Genomic DNA, 10,683 nt, shown 5'->3' with positions numbered 1-10,683 from the left:
TGCGTTCATGCAGCTATTTGTTACTGTCTCCACTCCCAGGTTCACTGCTGAAGGATTTGATGAAGTTGTAGATCCTTGTGGTGTACGGGACAAAGCCTTCCTTGTAGATAATGATAGATTTGGTGTGAGCAGTCTGGTAGACGACTTGGTTTGGATTTTCCGGCTCTTGCACCTCTTCCTTTTGCCCTAAGTTTGAGGGGGAACATGCAGAGTGGTTTAGCAGTTCAAACTGGGTTGAGAGAATATACAGCATAATAACTGCGAAAGTGAGCCATGTGTAAGTCAAGCCATTTACTGCAACAAACATTTTCATCTTGACTAACAAACCTGACAACTGCATAAACAATATTATCTGTCTGCTACTAACAAATGTAGTTGCATGCTCAAAATAATCTAGCACAGTCACATACTGTTGTTATTGTATGACGGTCTGTTTCATATCGCACCATTTGATGCAACCAGCTGTGAAAGAAGTAATCAGATCCTTTATTTAAGCATTTATAACATGTGAACATCCCTCATTCAACATGGGACTTTAGAGCCTAAGCATAATGTAAAATGTGCGTTAAGTATCTAAAGTTCTCATTGTGCTCACATTATCAGTGTTAGATTATCAACTGTCATCCTGCATTGCTATTGTTAATGCATTGATAAGTAAGAAGTGATTGATCGACATGGTTTAAAATCTTAATCTGCAGACTAACTATAGCTGTCAGATAAATGTGTGTGGAGGAAAGAATGTAGCGGAGTAGCACATAAAGTGGCATAAAGTGGTAGAACAGTAAAGTTGTACTGAAGTCCAGAACTTGAGTAAATGTTATATTTTGATGGACGCAACGCTGAGTACAGCCACGCAGGTCAGAGTCAGTGCTGGACAGGCTAACGTTAGCTTAGTGCACTGGAATAGAGCAAAGCAGCTCAAATTTGAGCAGGACAGTAGAAAGACGATGAAGTCAGGCTAGTGAAGGTCTGCTGCAGGTTTTACAAGGAAGAAAAAAATAAACGTGACTTGTAAAATGATACTGACGCTAGCATCTCTGAGGCGAGCAGGCTGCAAACATGAGTTACTGTTACTGAAACAGACACATTCACCAACTCCCCAGTTATCTGATAACTTTCCGGATTATTAATAGCATTTAGACAGTGTCGATCGGTAGGTGTGTGTGTGTGTGTGTCAGGGTTTGTCCTCGCCCACCTGGCTCGTCCTCTCGGGGACCTTTGTACTTGAAGTAAGCGTATGAGCTGATCATGGTCCAGATGCCAACAGCGTACACTGCAGACGCCCTGATGTTCCACTTCGCCACATCTTTGAACGTCATGGCGGTAATGCGCTGTAGACTACGAACAAAGTGTTTTCTGACCGCAGTGTGCTCCACTACACCCGTTTGTTTGTCTCTTGGTGCTATGTGTTTGGATAGCTGGAGCTATCTCAGGTCGCCGCCATGACGGGCAACCCGGAAGTACAATTGATACTGTAAGACTTCCGGGTCGTGCAACTAAAGTGCAGTTAACATTTTCTAACTTAAAGATATACTCAGTGGATCCATACACTCTAAAAAGTGTTACATGCAGTTGTTCATTTAAACTAATAACTGCCATTTAAAATGGGATAAAGTTATTGATTTGATTGTGAAAACCATTCATTTTGCATTTACAGACATCAAGTTTGATTTATACTGAAATGCACAGAAAATCATACAAATGACTGAAAATAATTTCATCTTTGCTCAATAAAAGAATCAAAGCCACTCATTTCTATCAGCTCCCAGCTCAGATCGATCCTATACTGGGAATTTGAACCATCAGTACTGTGAAGTCCTTGAACTCAGCAGTAATTTCATAGGTTATGGTGATATGCTGCTTTGCAGAAATCTAATTGGAAATGTTTTTGTGAACATGCAGCACTCAAACACAATGAAGTGACATGATGAGGGCCTGAAGGTGGCCCCCACCTGACTTAGAGGCCCTGTCCTGAAGAGGGCCTGTGTGTCAACATGTGGTTTTAACACCTTCTTGTTTGGAACAGGGTGGAGCTATAGACAGTGCAGACCGTTCAGACCTCCACATGTGGACCGATGTTCTGTTCAAACTCACTGTTCTGATATGAAGGGAAAAGAGGGAGAGAACGAGAGGAAGAAGAGGAGAGATACAGACTTAATGTCTCTGATGAAGGGTTATTTGTTTTGCTGTTGTTCAACAATTCAGAGCAAATTTGTAACAATTAGTGCAGTTATTAACGTAAACCTTCCCATCAGTGCGTGTGGGGGAGAAACAGCAGCACTCTGACAGGATCTGCCAGAAATTGCCACAGTAAAGTAGTAAGTAGCTTTACTCTCGTTCTTTTAGATTAAATCTGCCTGACATCAACAACCCGCCCGCCCTGACGGAACGTTCGCAGCCGGCTACACGCTGGACTCCTGGGAGAAGTGGAGGATCATGTGTCTGTTGGTTCTTTCCGTTGAGGATGTTGAAGACACAATTGGATTTATGATCTCAGGCTTTCTGCTGTTTGGCTTTGGCGGCTACCTGATCTACTGCATAATAAGCTCAATGCTCGCCTTGATCGAGGGAATGTGCAGGGCTAACAGCACTCAGACTCAAGCGATTTGTGAGCTCAATCGCAAACTGGATGCGATTCCTGAGCTCCTTCGCCGGTCGGATAACAACTTGGAGCAGCTGTCAGCTTTGTCTCCAGGTGAAGCTCCAATATGTCACTAATTCGGACATATTGGAGCAAGCCACCGTGAGACCAGAGAGACTCAAGGGCAGACAGAAAAATTCCAGTGTCTGCCCGTCCCAAAACAATTGTAGTCTCCATTGGCTCCTCCTGTATTAACAAAACAGCCAAACTGTTCAATACAAGCCAATGATTAAACATTTAACAGTGATTCACTTTTCAGAGCAGTTTGTGAAGTTAAGATTTGAAATGTTGAAACTGAGAATTTTTATTGAGTCTTTCTGAAGTACAGAAGAAGAAGAGGAAGTGACAGACTGCGCTGACAAATAGTGCAACAATTTAAGAAACCAAACCTTTATGGCGAGTACAAGGTGCATGAGGCCCAATAATAAAATGTAGTGGACTCAAGCGCCACCTGCTGGTTGATTGCAGAAAAAATGGTCCCTGTCAGTGGTTTATCATGTTCCTGGAAGATTATTACTGGTTTAGTCGCATTTTGTGGCTGTAGATGTTTAAAGTTGTGCTAGTTTCAACTCCTTTATACACTGTTTGGTAGTTTAATCTACAGCAATGCATCATATTCTATAAGATCAACATGAGTGTTGACTCTAAAAAGTTTTCTTTTCATGAGCTCTGAAAACAGTCCTGTTTCCAGCTTTGTGACAATGTCGTTTCCAGCAAATCCAAGAAGGTTTTTGAACAGTTTATTTGGCTGGAGAAAAACAAGAAGTTTCTCAAGCCATAAAGGAACAATAGCTGGACAGGGAGGGTATGAAAAACTAGTCTGAAAAGTAACCAGTAACTAAAGCTGTCAGATGTAGTGGAGTAGAAGCAGGCAAACTGCATTTGCCTCTGAGATGCAGTTAAGTTAAAGGTACACAGTTCCATTAGGAAATCCTTCGATTAAGTAGAACTAACTCTACTCTGGACTGTAGAAGTACCAGAGTAAGTGTCCTGTGTTACATTCCTCCACTGCTGTAGACACATGACTGACTAGCTCCAATGATCATCACACTTTTTTTTCTTTAAGTAAGAAATGATGGCAATCAACAAATAAATACAGTGTTATGTACATCATGTACGAGGTATAATTTGAAACCCGGATTCAGATATGGTCATAAATACAAATAACACATTGGCATCATACTATTAATACAATGCTTCATAAAAATAATCATTCAGTCTTTGAGGGTTAAACTCATTTCTTTGAGGGCAAAAATCTCCTTTGCACTGAAAAGTTTGAAGGAAGGAAAGTCTAGTGTGAACCTTTGTGAACATCTGATTCCATTTTTCATGTGTGTCACTCTGTGCAACATGGAATAAAATGCTGTTCAGCAGCAGGAACGCCACAGATTGTGGAGGATGCATTTGTGACATTACTCTGAATGAACAGCAGCCCAACAGGGTCACTCAGAGGCACATTAAAAGCATTTCCAAGTGCAATGACAGCACCAAGAAACAGTATCATCGTGTCTGAAGCTTTGATGTTCCAGGAGAGTTCATCACTGAGCAAAGCAGCTGAGGGAAAAGTGAACACGGCTGATTAAGCCACCAAAGACATTATAAGACAAGAATGAGGCCTTCCTGTTGCCTTCTACTGACCCCTCTTTGCCCCACTGTCTTGTGATGAAGACTACACAGACCCAGATTTGAGATCATTTTGAGAAAAGAAACACTTATTGCGGAACATAAATGTAAGCTCAACATCAAAAAGTGAAACTGAATCCTCCAGATACTACATGGTCTGCAAAGGCCTCATAATTTCACTCCTGTTTTCATTTAATATTTGTCTGTAATGTAATACTTTAATTTGATGCACCCCCTGGCATCTTCCAATCTCTTGTACCTGTCTTTGTTCTGTGTTTATGTTCTAATAAAGTTTAAAAAGTAAAAAGTAAAAAGGATTCATTCAAATACCCTCCTTTTCAGGTACAAGTCCATAAGAATTAGGGTCAAAAGTTGACCTGCATGTTAGATGAATGTGTATTTGGGTTTATGAAAGTATTTGTAATCCAGTGTGTCCAGTTTGTAGTACAGTGTCACTGCAGACCCTCAAATCCTGGACACACCCTGCTCCAGCCTCTCCCCTGTGGTGGTGCTACAGATCACTGAACGCCAAAACAACCACTTTCTCCCCACAAGCTGTCACCCTGATGAACAGTTAGCAGTCACACAGTGTCACTAACCCTCTGACAGCAAAGCATCCAGTGACTGGCCATTTCCATCCATGAATGAGCAGTTGAACATGTACATGTATCACTCCCTGTCACTGCCAACAGTACATTTCATTGTGTATATTGTGTATTTCCTCACCATTCTTTGTATATATTGCTCATTTTTATGTTTTTGTAGTATTAAACTTATAGGACAAAAACTTTGGATTCCTAGATTTAAGGAGGTCCAGGAAGACGGATCACGCCCCTCTCCTCATGGAAGGAGAAGTGTGGACAACATCATGTTCCTGGGCCTCCACATCACATCTGATATTTCCTGGTCCATGAACACCTCCCGCCTGGTGAAGAAGGCACAACAAAGGCTCTTCTTCCTCAGGAAACTGAAACGGGCTGGACTCTCCTCTCGGTTGCTCGTCAACTTCTACACGGCCACAATTGAAAGCATCCTCTGCCTCAGTGTGACAGTGTGGTATGGCAGCTGCGCGGCACAGGAGAGGAAACAGCTGGCACGGGTGGTTAAGACTGCACAGGGCATCGTGGGCCGCCCCCTTCCTGACCTAGACTCTATATATGAAGGCCGGGTCAGTTTCCTCTCCTGTGCCGTGCAGCTGCCATACCACACTGTCAATGAAAAATAAATCAGCAAACATCCATTTATGGAAAGCTATAATGAAGGCAGTTTTTCTGTTTTCTAGCTTTAATACACTAAAGGTGAGGATATATTCCTCACCTCTAGAAAGTGGCCCAGCCCCTCCTATATTTTTCTGTATGTGGCCCTCAGTGAAAAAAGTTTGGACTTCCCTGTATTAGGAGATAGAAGTATGGTAACACTACTGTAGGTGGGGCATTATCACAGGAAAGACATTAAAGGAAGCAAACAGTTTTTGACTGTGTCAGAGTGGCAGCTTGGTAGGCAGCATTTGTACAAGAAGAAACTAGTCAGAGAAAAACTTACCCATGAAGATCGATGGACTGAGCTGTACTGAGGTGAGCATGAATACACTGTGTGGAAATAAATAGGTCCCGGCACTCAAACAAGGTACTGGACATCACTTTTATTCTTTACTGAGAACACACATTCTCTCCATTTCTCCCTCTGTAGCTTGACCATTTTCGTTTTTTCATAGATGAGGCGTTTACTGATTATTTTGACGTTGTATTTTCATCACTGACATTATTTTGTGAGTTGGTTCTTACAGGGCCTTTCTGGACAGTTTTATAATGTATATATGTAGCCCACTTCTCCCGAGTACAGCAGAGAGGGGCCCTGAGTTCGTGAATAAACCTATTGCAACTAGCAATAAACTCTCCCCTGATTAGTATTAATCTTTTGATTGTCCTGCGTTTCTTTAATCTAATGTCACTAACCTAAATGAGAATAATAGTGATGAAAACCCACAGGCAAAAAGATAACTACACCTTTAACTCAAGAAATGATAACAAATATAACACCAGACTCTGTTTAAAAAATCAATAATCAATTATTTACTTTCACTTAAATGCAAACAAACAAACACTTTAAGGAAGAATATCTTAATGTCCTTGTTCTCTTGGTATTCAGAAACAATTCAGGCACAAAAGATTCAGATTCACTGTCAAACCAATATTTATCCTTTAGGTTCAAAGAAAATCACCCTTTAAGTATAAATGAAATACCTGTTAAGTTTAAATAAAATTAGTTTACTCTGAATAAAATTACTCCCAAAATTTGAATAAATGAACCTTTAACCCTTTAAAGTACTGTTTAAATACTCAAATAATTGTATTCCCTCTGTAATAACTCACATTCAGCGGGCCCACACCACGCACACACGCACATACACACAGCCGGCAAACCCAAAACAAAGCACGTTGCAGGCCTGAGAGATGAAGCTTGAGTGCGGGGCAATCCACAGGTGGTCCACAGCAACGTCCAATCCGACCGACGTCTTGGCACACTGGCAACAATCCAGACGAATCCTCACAGTCCGAGAGGAAACGGCGATGCTCTGCTCACAGCGGCAGCTGGTTTTGCTCCACAGCGCGAAGACCATTAGCACACTCACTCTGCTAGCGATGCTAGCTACTCCGATGCAGCTACGAATCCGACTCGTTCACAACAGTACAGAAACTCCGAGTGGAGGTGTCTCTAGTTGTTCACAGTCACGTTCAGTTATCCAGTCCCAGAATATTAGACCAACAATCTTCTAAACACTGAAACTACTACTTCTTAATTACATGCTACTCGCCAGGTGACTCGTCGTCCGACATCTCGGTCTTTTTTCCTCCGCATTCGCACCATCTCACTCTCTCTTCCTGTCTGACCCATCAATCACACCTTTTGACCCATTACAGACCAGGATTACACCTCTTTCCAATTAGTACTTCCTCTTTCCCCAAGAATTCCTTCAAAATAAAATGAAATATTTCACAATACACCTCAATGTCTTTTTAAACATTTTAAACTTATTTATTACGTTATAACTTTTAATCAAACTATTTAAACCACTTAGTTAAATCTAATTAAACTATTTTAACCTTCATGAAATATTGTTTTAACATTTTTAATAAAGGCTTTAAACAAAACATATTTATTCTCCATTTATTATTCATTGTTAATATTATGGGTAAGGATTCCAACAGGGTTACACATACAAAAGAAGAGACACTGAAAAACAACAACAACAACACTTCTTCCTGTTCAGCAGGATTCACACCATTTACACCAGTGTCAAATTTGTAACTTTTTTTCTCACGCTAGGTTTTATTAAAGGTGATATCAGGTTTTTGCCAAAACAAAGATATAAATACAGAAAAAAACAAAGGAAAAAGTGCAGATTCTGTTGAGGTCATCATTTTAAGACCTTAGTAAAGCCTCACCAGTGACCATAACATGAAGTTGACATGTCTGTAACAGCTGAATGATTGCAGTGATTTCCATGCTGCTCTGCAAAACGCTCCACAAATTGGTCGAGATCTGATGCTTTTGTGCGTTTTGATTCAATGCTGAGTGCAGCCAAACTCGATAGTCTCTTTTCTGTCTAGAAAAATGCCCACATGCAAAACAGTAAGCTGCATCTTTTGATTGTGAGTTTTCTAACCAGGGATGAAGTTTGTAGCAGTCGCTGCGGAAGCTTCTTCTGGCTCCTCCATGGGGGGTCTGAGGGAAACTGTCTCGCATTGGCTGCGCTGGTACCTCAAACTTGGACTTGGATACGTCTAGAAGATGAAGGGGAGGAAAGATTCAAAGTGCATTACATCTGAACTAATTATACAATATAACTAGCAAAAACAATCAATTATAACCATCAGACTGTGTTAACATACACTGGCATTTTAGCCTGGTGAATCAACAGAGGCTTTTGTAGCCTACTTTACACCGAAAACGTCAGACCTAGCTAACATGACATGTGTGGCATAACGAGGGAACTGCAGGAGAATGTGTATGAGCCGAGTGCTATTTACGCGGAGTGAATTCAACGCAGCTGGACACACCAAGGGCACAACTCCCACAAACCCACGAAAGAGCAGCAAGGATCCACGCACAGGTGAGGCAAAAGAGGATGAAAGCCACTTCAGACCTGGCCTTAAATCCCCTCGGTACTGCCCCCCAATCAGCGCGAGAGCCAGGTACGCACACAGGTGTGCTCCAAGAAACAGGTGGGGGAGGGCGCGCGCTCTCCACACTGCCACACATGCATAGTTAGCAAAACAGCGTTCTTCAACCTCATTGTTATTATCTTAAAATCAGCATTGCAACTATACTGGCACCGTGCTTTAACTATAACTACATGTCTTAACGGATAGACATATCGATAGTCGCTCAGTTTTTACCTCTTTCCTGCGGTGTCTTCTTTCCTCGCGACTCCTGGCTCCCTCCCTTTTTCAAAGCAAATCAGTCTCTTACTGCGCATGCGCTGCAGCTGCTCGCTGCCGCTCTGATCTATGACGTCATTAGGTCTCTCTATGAATAAGCAGCTGTTCAGGTGGATCATCCCGTAGTGACACTGTAAACAAGGGAGAGAAATAAAAATCTGTGAGACAACATAATTTCTTTGAGACATATTCAACAAGCCAAAGACAATGAAGATTAAAAGAGAGATCGAGAAAGCAATCCTTCCAAGACCACGCAGGGCTTGGAAGGATTGTCGTAAAGATGTTTGCGAACCCGCAAATACGCTCGTCTGTATCAGCATGACGAAGGAGGGAAAGGACACAAATAGAGGGCTGGAGAGGCAAGTAACATTCTGCCAACCAGAACCTCTCAACACTGCAAAGACCGACAGTCAGGCAGGAAATAGTGCTGAGAAAAGGAAGAAGAAGAGACATCATCAAGTAGATCATAAGGAGATGCAAGTAACTCAGACAATCAGTGAGGACAACATCAGAGCTGAGCTCCAGGTGGAGAAGCAGAAAAACAAGGCTCTCCAAGAAGAACTGGAGAGAACCAACATTGTCAGACAGCAGGCTGAGAGCCTTCGCTGTCAGCTGGAGAAGGAACTCCAGCAGAAGGAGCTCCTTCAGAAAGATTTGCAAGAGCTCCAACTAACACATGTAGTCAGCCAGCAGAGGTTCACTGCTGAGCTAAAGGAGGAGAAGGAGAAGAACAAGCATCTCCAAGAAGAACTGAAGAGAACCACCATTGTCAGACAGCAGGCTGAGAGCCTTCGCTGTCAGCTGGAGAAGGAACTCCAGCAGAAGGAGCTCCTTCAGAAAGATTTGCAAGAGCTCCAACTAACACATGTAGTCAGCCAGCAGAGGTTCACTGCTGAGCTAAAGGAGGAGAAGGAGAAGAACAAGCATCTCATAGAAGAACTGAGGAGAACCACCATTGTCAGACAGCAGGCTGAGAGCCTTCGCTGTCAGCTGGAGAAGGAACTCCAGCAGAAGGAGCTCCTTCAGAAATATTACCAAGAGCTCCAACAAACATATGTAGTCAGCCAGCAGAAGTTCGCTGCTGCGCTAAAGGAGGAGAAGGAGAAGAACAAGCATCTCCAAGAAGAACTGAAGAAGATCTATGTGGTCAGCCAAAAGCTTGAAGCTGATCTCATCACCACGAGACAGCAGGCTGAAACCCTTCAGTGTTCCCTGGACAAGGAAATCAAGTCTCACGCTGACACAGTGTCAGAGGGCTGGCGTGTGATCAACGCCTTGAGGGCTGAACAGGACGCTCTTCGCCAAAAGATGGCCGAGGGGACGAATCTGTGGCAGCAACATGTCTTTCAGAGGGAGAGATCGTTCGGGAAAGAAGTGGAGGAGCTGAAAACTCAGCTCAACGCTGAGATGGAAGACGGGCGACCTCCCCGAAAAAAAGCCAGGCGCGAAGAGAAGCCTGAGAATGAACCGCAAAGGGATCCCTCCCTAATGCACCCGCTTTCAAACCCATGAAAGATGCTCAAGGCGCTGAGGAGAAGCCACCCACCACCAGTACAACATCCACCCTGGAATCCATGAAGCCGCTGATGAGAAGCTCCCAGAGACAACACAATCCACAAACCACAGATGTGAAAGAAGAAGGAGACTTCAAATCAGAAAGGACAGGAGAGAAATAATCAATAATAAATCAATAAACAACCAAAAAAACTGAAAAGAAAATTACATCCCTGCAAATTATTTGTTTTATATTATATTATTGAATATATTTGTTTGTATATTTGTTCATTTATTTGTATGTATAAAGTAGTTGTGATAAAGCTTTCATTTCTGAAGAACTCGGTTATTTGAGTTTATGCGGATGCAGCATTACAGTTATGGTACATGAGGCAAGGACTCCATAGTAACAGAGAAGGATAAACTAATTGATTAATTAATTAATCAAATTTTCCCTTTCAAAGGTTGCACTCAAATTAAGGA

The sequence above is a fragment of the Chelmon rostratus genome, chromosome 3 (genome assembly GCF_017976325.1).
Source record: "Chelmon rostratus isolate fCheRos1 chromosome 3, fCheRos1.pri, whole genome shotgun sequence".
NCBI lineage: Eukaryota > Metazoa > Chordata > Actinopteri > Chaetodontiformes > Chaetodontidae > Chelmon > Chelmon rostratus.
Note: the sequence above shows the minus strand (reverse complement) of the source record.